Raw genomic sequence first — 9,395 nt, 5'->3', positions numbered from 1 at the left:
TGTGGCAGGGTTAGAGTCCCTCTAAAGAACCCAGGAGAGGCTATTTGTGAAAATTAAGCTCAGCTGCATCAAAGATCTCAGAGTTGTAGAGATGCAAGTATCATGGATGACAGCTAATGATAGCAGCAGCTGTGGAGTGGAGCAGGCCTGAACCTAAGAGACAAGCTGTGTGTGCTCTAGAAGCGCTTTGGAGCCTAGAAAATTATGAATTCCAGAAGCTAACACTGAGCTTTGCACTGCTGAACTTTGGGATTTCTTTGATTTGACTGTTACTGTGCCCTGATTATTCCCTCTTGGAGTAAGAAAGTGTTTAACTTTTTTCTCTTAAGTTTATGGAGATTCACAGCTAAGAGACTTTGAACTTTTAAAGAGACTTTGGTATTTTAGAGACTAGACATTTTAGAGACTTTAGATATTTTAGAGAGACTTTGGATATTTTAAAGAGACTGAACATTTAAACTATTTGAGTTTCTAAAGACCAAGGGACTTTTAAAGTTTGGAATATGTTTTATATTGTGATCATTGAAATTAATATGACATCCTGGGAACAATATGAAAAGAAGGGTTATAGGTTAACAGTGATGAGTTTGTGTGTTGAGTTGACAAGGGGTCAATTGTGCTGGCTGATTTTATGTCAATTTGACACAAGCTTGAGTCAATTTGGAAAAGGGAACCTCAAATGAGGAAATGCCCCCACCAGATTGTCCTCTGGGAAAGCCTGTTGTGCATTTTCTTGACTAAGTATTAGTGAGGGAGGATACAGCTCATTGTGGTCAGTACCAGCGCTGGGATGATGACCTTGTATGCCATAAGAAAGCAGGCTGTGCAAGTCATAGAGAGTAAACCAGGAAACATTATTCCTCCACAACCTTTGCATAAGTTCCTGTCTCCAGATTCTTGCCTTGAGTTCCAGCACTGATTTTCCTGGATGAAGGACTACAAAATTCCCCAAACTGTTTTTTGGTCATGGCATTTTACTACAGCAATAAAACTCTAACTAAGATTGTTGACAGTGGTATACAGTCAAATTCATACAAGGTAAACCCAAGAGTAGAATATTTCATAAAGACTGATGCAACAGTTGTCCATCATCTTTCATTGTCCTTATCTGTGAGCTCATGACAACCTTTTCCTTTTATACTGTGTTCTGTTTTACCTTCATCTACGTATTCAAATGAGTCCCTTGTAAGCCTCATTATTAGGCCTCAGAAAGTGCTGAGACAATCTGTTGGAATGTGATATTTTAATTTAGAGTTGGTGAGGGTCTTAGAAATATAAAACCAATTGAGATAATAGAATTTACATATTGAGAAATGGGAAATACTTTGGAATTACCAATTTCTTTTGAGTGTTTTGAGCTCACAACTTAAACAATCATCTTTTATACTGATAATGTTTTTTGTTAATCACTTTCTCCCTGAGTCATTCTGATCTCTGAGGCAAGGAGCCAATTTTCTTATACAGGAAGGTTATTGTTTCTCCCAGTGTCTGGGGGTGGGTGGGTGGAGATACCTTAAGAGTTGATGTTTGTGCTTAGTTAGGAAGCAAGAATGGCCCACCAAGGGCTGATACAAAACTGTTCTCCATCTTCCTAAAGGTGTCATTTCAAGTCCTAACAGTTTCCAACAATTTCAGACATTTCAAAAGCAAACATTATGGATACATAATGCCTTGTTTATTTGTCTACCTGCCTACCTCTCTACCTATCTACTAACCATACTGTGATAAGGTACTAGAATGCAAATGTACCAAACCTTTACAAAAATATCAAGACAGTTTTTAATTTTAAAGGACCTCACATCATGAGAAAAACACATGACAATTAGCATATGCTTTTCAACTATTCATTGTATATAACATAGTTTTTTTCATTGTCAACTAAATATGAAGTATATTTGAAAAGTTAATGGTATTGCTTCTGTAGAATTCTTCCTAGTAGTCTCTAAAAAGAACATTGCAGTGGGAAAGACCCCTGGCCAAAGTTTGATAGAAATTATGCCAAAATGTGAAATCAGTCAAAGTTTCTCTGGTGCCCTTCCAACCTCCCTGACTCTGATATCTTCATTGTCTTCAAACTGTCTCAGGTTTTACAACTCTCACCCTACAACGCCTCATCTCTATTTGCCTAACACAGGCAGTTCTTTTTTTTTTTTTTTTTTTTGGTTTTTACGAGACAGGGTTTCTCTGTATTGTTTACACAGGCAGTTCTTGATTGTAGTTTTTGTATTTAATCTTTTTTCTGGAAAATGTATCTCTATTCTTTTTTTTTTCCAGGAAGCATTCGATTTGGAAAAACTGATTCTCTGGACTTGGGCACTGATTCAGGAAACAGTGCATCCCATTTTACCTCAGGTTAGTTTTACTATCAGTTCACAAAGGGCAGTGTTTTCCCCACATGTACTAAACCTTTACAAATGTGGACTATCAATTTCTCTTCTCTGTTGTCTTTTTTAAAGTCAATTTCTACAGTATCTGTCTTTTTATCTCTTTATTTTCACATGGGACACAGCATCTCTTCCCATACTCCACTCCCAATCCCTCTCTCCTATTTCCCCCACTCCCAAGTCTCTTCTCTCCTGTCTCTACTCAGGGAAGGGCACATCTCCTATGAGTATCAATAAAACATGTTATATCAAGTTGCAGTAAGACTAAGCACCTTCCCACGTATTAAGGCTGGGCAAAGTAACCTAGTATAAGGAGTAGAGTCCCAAAAGCCAGTAAAAGAGTCAGAGACAGCCCCTGTTCCCACTGTTAGGAGTCCCACAAGAGGACCAAACTATATAACTGTCACATATATGCAGAGTACCTAAACAATAATATCATAATTTTAAACATGAAAATAATATAATATGTATGTATTCACACATTGAGTGAAAGTATAAAACCAGGAAACATTAATAATTTTCAGTATTTTTGAAATATTTCATAAACAAAATCTTAAAAACATACCAGAATATAATCTTTACCATTTAGCATGGCATCAATAGTAGAAAAAAAACCTAAAACTTATCATTAGGTAAAATCCCCTGCTTTTCTTCATAAGTGAAAGAAAACTAGTTCTGTGAATCTACCTGGCTTATGTGAAAGTAAACTAGTTCTGTAAATCTACGTGGCTTATTCGCAGGCCACATTAGATTATTAAAGGTACTGTGGGTAGGATATAAGGTCATAACCCTCTACCTGTTTTGTGAACCATGTAATAAAATTCTTCAATAACAGTTTCATTCACACAAACTGGTACTATCAAGTAAATCTATAAATATTTCCATCTTAAAATGTTATACCACCTGGGTGTGGTGGTGTATGTCTTTAATCCCAGTACTTGAGGAAGGCAGAGACAGACATATCTCTGTAAATTCAAGACCATCCTGCTCTAAAAAGTGAGTTCCAGGACAGCCAAGGCTGTTACACAAAGAAACCCTCTCTTCAAAACAAAAGGAACATTAAACCATTCAGAAGACACAGATGGAATCCTCAGCAATTTTTCTGTTTTAAAAATATTCTTGTATATTTTATCCTACATATAGTTACCTTACCAATTTTGAATTCATTTAAATAATTTTCCCATTAGCTCTTTTGAATAGATTAACATTTCCTGCCTCTAACTTGTACCATGTATTTCTAGAGCACAAAATAGAAGCATGACTTTGATGAAAGTGACATGAAACAAAACAAAATAGAACAAAAAATTCCCAGTATAATTTAGTCTAAATGATATGCTTTTTATAAACATTAATAATGCATTATACAATTGAGGCAATTAATGTATTATAAAATACACCATACATTATGACTAAGAACAATGAATTAAAAATTCAAAATTTAATTTATTTTATTAACCACTATGAAAGGAAAAATCATATATTCATCTTAATAAATACTAAAAAGCAGTTGGTGAAAATATATGTTCAATACCAATGGGTATTCCGTAATACCACAGAAGTGAAAAGAAACTTCCCAACATTATCTTTCTTTCTTACATTTAATTTTTAATTATGTTTAAAAGTAATAGGTTTATTTTTCTTCTTCTTTTTCTTTCAACTAGCAACAAGCTTGCTTCACCTGTCAATCCCAGTTCCCTCTCCCTCCCCTCTTTCCCAACACCCTCACCGTCTCCCCCAGCCCAATTCCCAATCCATTCCCCAGGGAGGGTGAGGCCCTTCATGGGGATATCCAGAGAATGTCATTTCAGTCAGGGCAGGGCCTAGGCCCTTCCCCAAGAGTCTAGGCTGAGAAAGCATCCCTCATTGTGGGAGGGGAACCCAAAGTCCATTTGTATGCCAGGAATAAATACTGATGTACTGCCCAAGGCCCCATAGATTGTTCAGTCCTCCTCACTGACAAACACATTCAGGGATTCTGGATCATTCCCATGCTGGCCTCCCAGCTATCAGTCTGGGGTCCAAGAGCTCCCCCTTGTTCAGGTCAGCAGTTTCTGTGGTTTTCACCAGCACAGTCTTGGCCCCTTTGCTCATCATTCCTCCCTCTCTGTCACTGGGTTCCAGTAGTTCAGTGTTAGCTGTGGGTGTCTGCCTCTGCTTCCATCAGTCACTGGATGAAGGTTCTAAAATGGCATATTAGGTAGTCCTCAAACTCATTATCAGGGATGGGCCTTTAAGGTAGTCTCTCCACTATTGCTTAGTTTGCCAGTTGGTGTCATCCTTGTAGATCTCTGGAAATCTCACTAGTGCCAGATCTCTCCTCAAACCTATACTGGCTTCCTGTATTATGCTATCTCTCATCCTGCTCTCCTCTATTCTTCCCCTGACTTAATCTTCCTGCTCCCCCATTTCCTCCTCTCCCCTCCTCTTCTCTCCCTCTCTTTTTCCGGGCTCCCTCTCCTCTCCCCCCCTCCATGCTCCTAATCTGCTCAGGAGATCCTGTCCCATTCCCCTTCTCTGGGGTACCATGCATATCTCTCTTAGGGTCCTTCCTGTTTCCCAGACTCTCTGGCAGTGGGATTGTTGGCTGGCACTCCTCTGATCCATGCCTAAAATCTATATATGAATGAGTACAAACATGTTTGTCTTTTTGTGACTGAGTTACCTCACTCAGGATGGTTTCTTCTAGTGCCATCCATTTGCCTACACATTTCAAGATTCCATTGTTTTTTTCTGCTGAATGGTACTCCATTGTGTAATATTCCACATTTTCTCTATCCACTCTTCAGTTGAGGGGCATGAAGGTTGCTTGCAGATTCTGGATATTACAAATAACTCTACACAGGAACTCCTAAAGCTGATAAACACCTTCAGCAAAGTGACAGGGTACAAGATTAACTCAAAAAATCAGTAGCCCTATTATATACAGATGATAAATGGGTTGAGAAAGAAATCAGAGAAACATCACCCTTTACAATAGTCCCAAACAACATTAAATATCTGGGGATAACACTAACCAAACAAATGAAAGACCTGTATAGCAAGAACATTGAGTCTTTAAGGAAAGAAATTAAAGAAGATACCAGAAAATGGAAAGATCTCCCATGCTCTTGGATAGGTATGATCAATACAGTGAAAATGGCAATCTTGCCAAAAGCAATCTACAAATTCAATGCAATCCCCATCAAAATACCTGTACAATTCTTCACAGACCTTGACAGAACAATAATAAACTTTATTTGGAAAAACAAAAAAAAACAGTATAGCCAAAACAACCCTCTCCAATACAGGAACTTCTGGAGGCATTACCATCCCTGAGTTCAAGCTCTATTATAGAGCGACAGTCCTGAAAACAGCTTGGTATTAGCACAAAAATAGACAGGTAGACCAATGGAATGGAATCGAAAACACTAATATTAACCCCCACACCTAGGAACACTTGATTTTTGACAAAGAAGCTAAAATTATACAATGGAAAAAAGAAAGTATCTTCAACAAATGGTGCTGGCATAACTGGATATTGGCATGCAGAAGACTGCATATCTATTGCCATGCACAAAACTTAAGTCAAAATGGATCAAAAACCTCAATATAAATCCAGCCGCACTGAACTTCTTAGAAGAGGAAGGGGGAGGTACCCTTGAACGAACTGGTACAGGAGACCACTTCTTGATCATAACAGTAGTAGCATAGACAGTGAAGTCAACAATTAATACATGGGACCTCCTGAAACTGAGAAGCTTCTGTAAGGCAAAGGACACAGTCAACAAGACAAAAGGCAGCCCACGGAATGGGAAACGATATTCACTAACACCACATCTGACAGAGGGCTGATCTCCAAAATTTACAAAGAACTCAAGAAGCAAGTCTCCAAAACACCAAAGGAGCCAATTAAACAGTGGGTATAGAACTAAATAGAGAATTCTCAATAAAGGAATCTAAAATGGCTTAGAGACACTTGAGAAAGTGTTCAACATACTTAGCCATTAGGGAAATGCAAATCAAAACAACTCTGAGATACCATCTCACTCCTGTCAGAATGGCTAAAATCAAAAACACTAATGACAATTTATGCTGGAGAGGATGTGGAGAAAGGGGAATACTCTTCCACTGCTGGTGCAAGTGCCAAGTTGTACAACCATTTTGGAAATCAGTATGGAGATTCCTCAGGAAAATGGGAATCAGTCTATCACAAGACCCAGCAATTCCACTCTTAGGCATATACCCAAAAGATGCCCATTCGTACAAGGACATCTGTTCCACTATGTTCACAGCAGCATTGTTTGTAATAAAAAGTAATAGGTTTTCTTTGTAGGGATTTCATCCATAATTTATTCTGGCCATTTCTTGCCCTTTCCCCAGTTATCTACCTGCTCTTATTTTCACTATTGTACCTTTTCACTCCCAGTAGTCTCTTTAATTTTGCTCTATTGTCTTCCTCACTCCTTGCCCTTAAAGACTCTTTATTAGTTACAATGACCTCTTTCTCGATTCCTGGATTTCCTACAGTTAGAGAAAAATGAACACATACACACATACTACCACCACCACCACCATTACCACCACCACCTACAACAACAACATCAACTAACAGGATTCAGCAATCATTGGTCATTGATAGCTCTCAATATCAATGGTCTTAATTTCCCAGTAAAAAGACACAAACTAACAAAATTGATGTAAAAACAGGACCATCCATCTGCTGCACTCAAGAAACACATAAAAGATAGACATTGCCCCAGGGTAAAGCGTTAGAAAAATATATTCCAAGAAAATGGACCTAAGAAGCAAGCTAGTACGAAACTCCCTGAGAAGGGGAAATAGACTAGCTTTTGTAGGTGGACTGGAGAAGGGTGGGGAAGAGAGTGAGAGGGTCAGATGGGGGTAATAGAGGGAGAGACAGCTGGAGCTGGGGGACAGTGGGGGAGCAATGTGGAAGCACAGTGCAGTGGAAACTTCATGCAATCTATGAGGGTGACCTCAGTGAGGACTCCTAGTAATAAAGGATAAGGAGTCTGAATTGGCCATCTTTTGTAGCCAGGCAAGGCTTCCAGTGGTGAGAATGGGCTGCGTTTGGTTGAGCTGTTGCTAGGACAGAGGGTCACTCCTCAAAACTGACAGAGGTGTCGCATTGCTGAAAACAACATCCTCACAGGACATTGAACATAGAAAATTCAAGCCGGCACCTTCATGGATGTTTTACTCGCATGCTCTAGTCTATTTGGCACAGGAAGATACTCTGCATGCTATGGAAAGAGAAACCTGGATACCATCCCAGTCACAAACCCTGCAACTTACAATCTGTCCTGCCTGCAGCTAGGGCAATGGTGACACAGACCCATTGTTAGAGCAGCCCACCAATGTCTTATTTAACTTGAGGCCCATACCATGAAAGGGAGCTCATACCCTATACTGCCTGGATGGCCAGGAATCAGAGACAGGATACCCCAGAAACCTGGGGTAGGACCAAACACAAATGGCAAAGAAGTAATTGAAATAATTCCTAATGATATTCTGCTATACTCATATATCAGTCCAGTTGTCATCAAAGAGGCTTTGTAACTGGCATTTTCTTTCCAGCCTTGTCCCACAACTTCTTCAGCCCCAAATAAGCATACAAAGACTTATATTAATTATAAAACTATTGGCTAATGGCTAGGGCTTCTTATTAGGTAGTTCTGTCTTAATTATTAACCCATTTTGGTAAATCTATGTATTTCCATGTGGTCTTATCTTACCAGAGAAGGGTCCAGACCTGTTACTCCTTCCTCTGCTACATGGTATCTCTTTGTGGTGCCTCTCTGCCTACCTTTCCCAGAATTCCTCTCATCTCCTAGCCCCACCTATCTTCCTGCCTCTATTGTCCAGTGTTTTATTCATCAACCAGTAAGATAAACATATATACAGAAGGGCATTCCCCATCAGGGCTTCCTCTAGTGCCAGATGGGAGCAAGTGCAGAGACCCAAAGTCAAAGATTATATGGAAAGTCCGAATTGGAGGTCTCTGTCAGGTCCCTCTCCCATGGAGCCTACAAGGGTCTGCATATATGTTATGGCTCCTAATTTGTTGTTTTTGTTGGATTCCTAACAGTGGAAACAAGTGTGTCTCTGACACTTTTGCCTGTTCTTGAGACTCTTTTCCTTTCATCAGGTTACATTCCAGCCTGATATGATAGATATGAGGGCCTTTGCCTTGTCTTATTGTATCTTGTTTTGACATGTTTAATTGTTGTCTCTTGGAGGGCTGCTAATTTCTGAAGAGAAATGGAGGCGAGTGTATCTGGGGATGAGGGGAGATGGGGAGAGCTGGGAGGAGTGGAGGGAGGGGGAAGTGATCAGGATGTATTATATGAAAGAATAATCTAGTTTCAATAAAAAGCAAGCTGAAGTAGTCATTTTAATATCTAACAAAATAGACTTCAAACCAAAACTAATCATAACAGATAGGGAAGGACACTGCATAATAATTAAATGAAAAATCCACCAACAGGACATGGTAGTTCTTAATATCTATGCCCCAAACACAAGGGCACCCAAATTTGTAACAGAATAGATATTAAATCACATATTGACTCTCACACACTGATGCCCCATTCTTGCCAATAGATAGGGCATCCAGACAAAAACTAAGCAGGAATTCTGGAGCTAACAAATGTTATAAACCAAACACAGAATAATATACCTTCTTCTCCATACCTCATGGAACTTTCTCCAAAATTGACCACAAACTCTAAGACAAAACAAGTCTCAATAGATATAAGAAAACTGAAATACCTCCATATTTTCAGATCAGCCCACTATGAATCCATGGTGGATATCATCATCATCAACAAAAACAAGAGAAAGCTTACAAACTCAAGAAAACTGAACAATTCACTACTGAATTAAAAATGGGTCAATACATAAATTACTGTCTTTGGTATGGGAAGGTACTTTGAAGGCTATCAAAAGAGAAACATAATCACCAACCCAGCCACAAAATTTTTGATCTACAATGCTTTTCCTGAAAAATAT

At 39.0% G+C, this 9,395-nt stretch overlaps 1 protein-coding gene across 1 annotated transcript in view; it reads left to right on the top strand.

Moving 5' to 3' along the window:
- The first annotated feature begins 2,285 nt into the window (after window positions 1–2,285).
- Window positions 2,286–9,395, top strand: part of Tmlhe (trimethyllysine hydroxylase, epsilon) — a 143,220-nt gene continuing 136,110 nt past the window's right edge. The window contains exon 1 of the mRNA XM_040744818.1: window positions 2,286–2,352. The gene's annotated coding sequence lies outside the window, so the exon portion shown is untranslated. The remainder of the gene's footprint in view (window positions 2,353–9,395) is intronic.

Source organism: Mesocricetus auratus, unplaced genomic scaffold, assembly GCF_017639785.1.
Source record: "Mesocricetus auratus isolate SY011 unplaced genomic scaffold, BCM_Maur_2.0 Super-Scaffold_100003, whole genome shotgun sequence".
NCBI lineage: Eukaryota > Metazoa > Chordata > Mammalia > Rodentia > Cricetidae > Mesocricetus > Mesocricetus auratus.
This window is presented reverse-complemented; position numbering and strand designations above follow the sequence as displayed.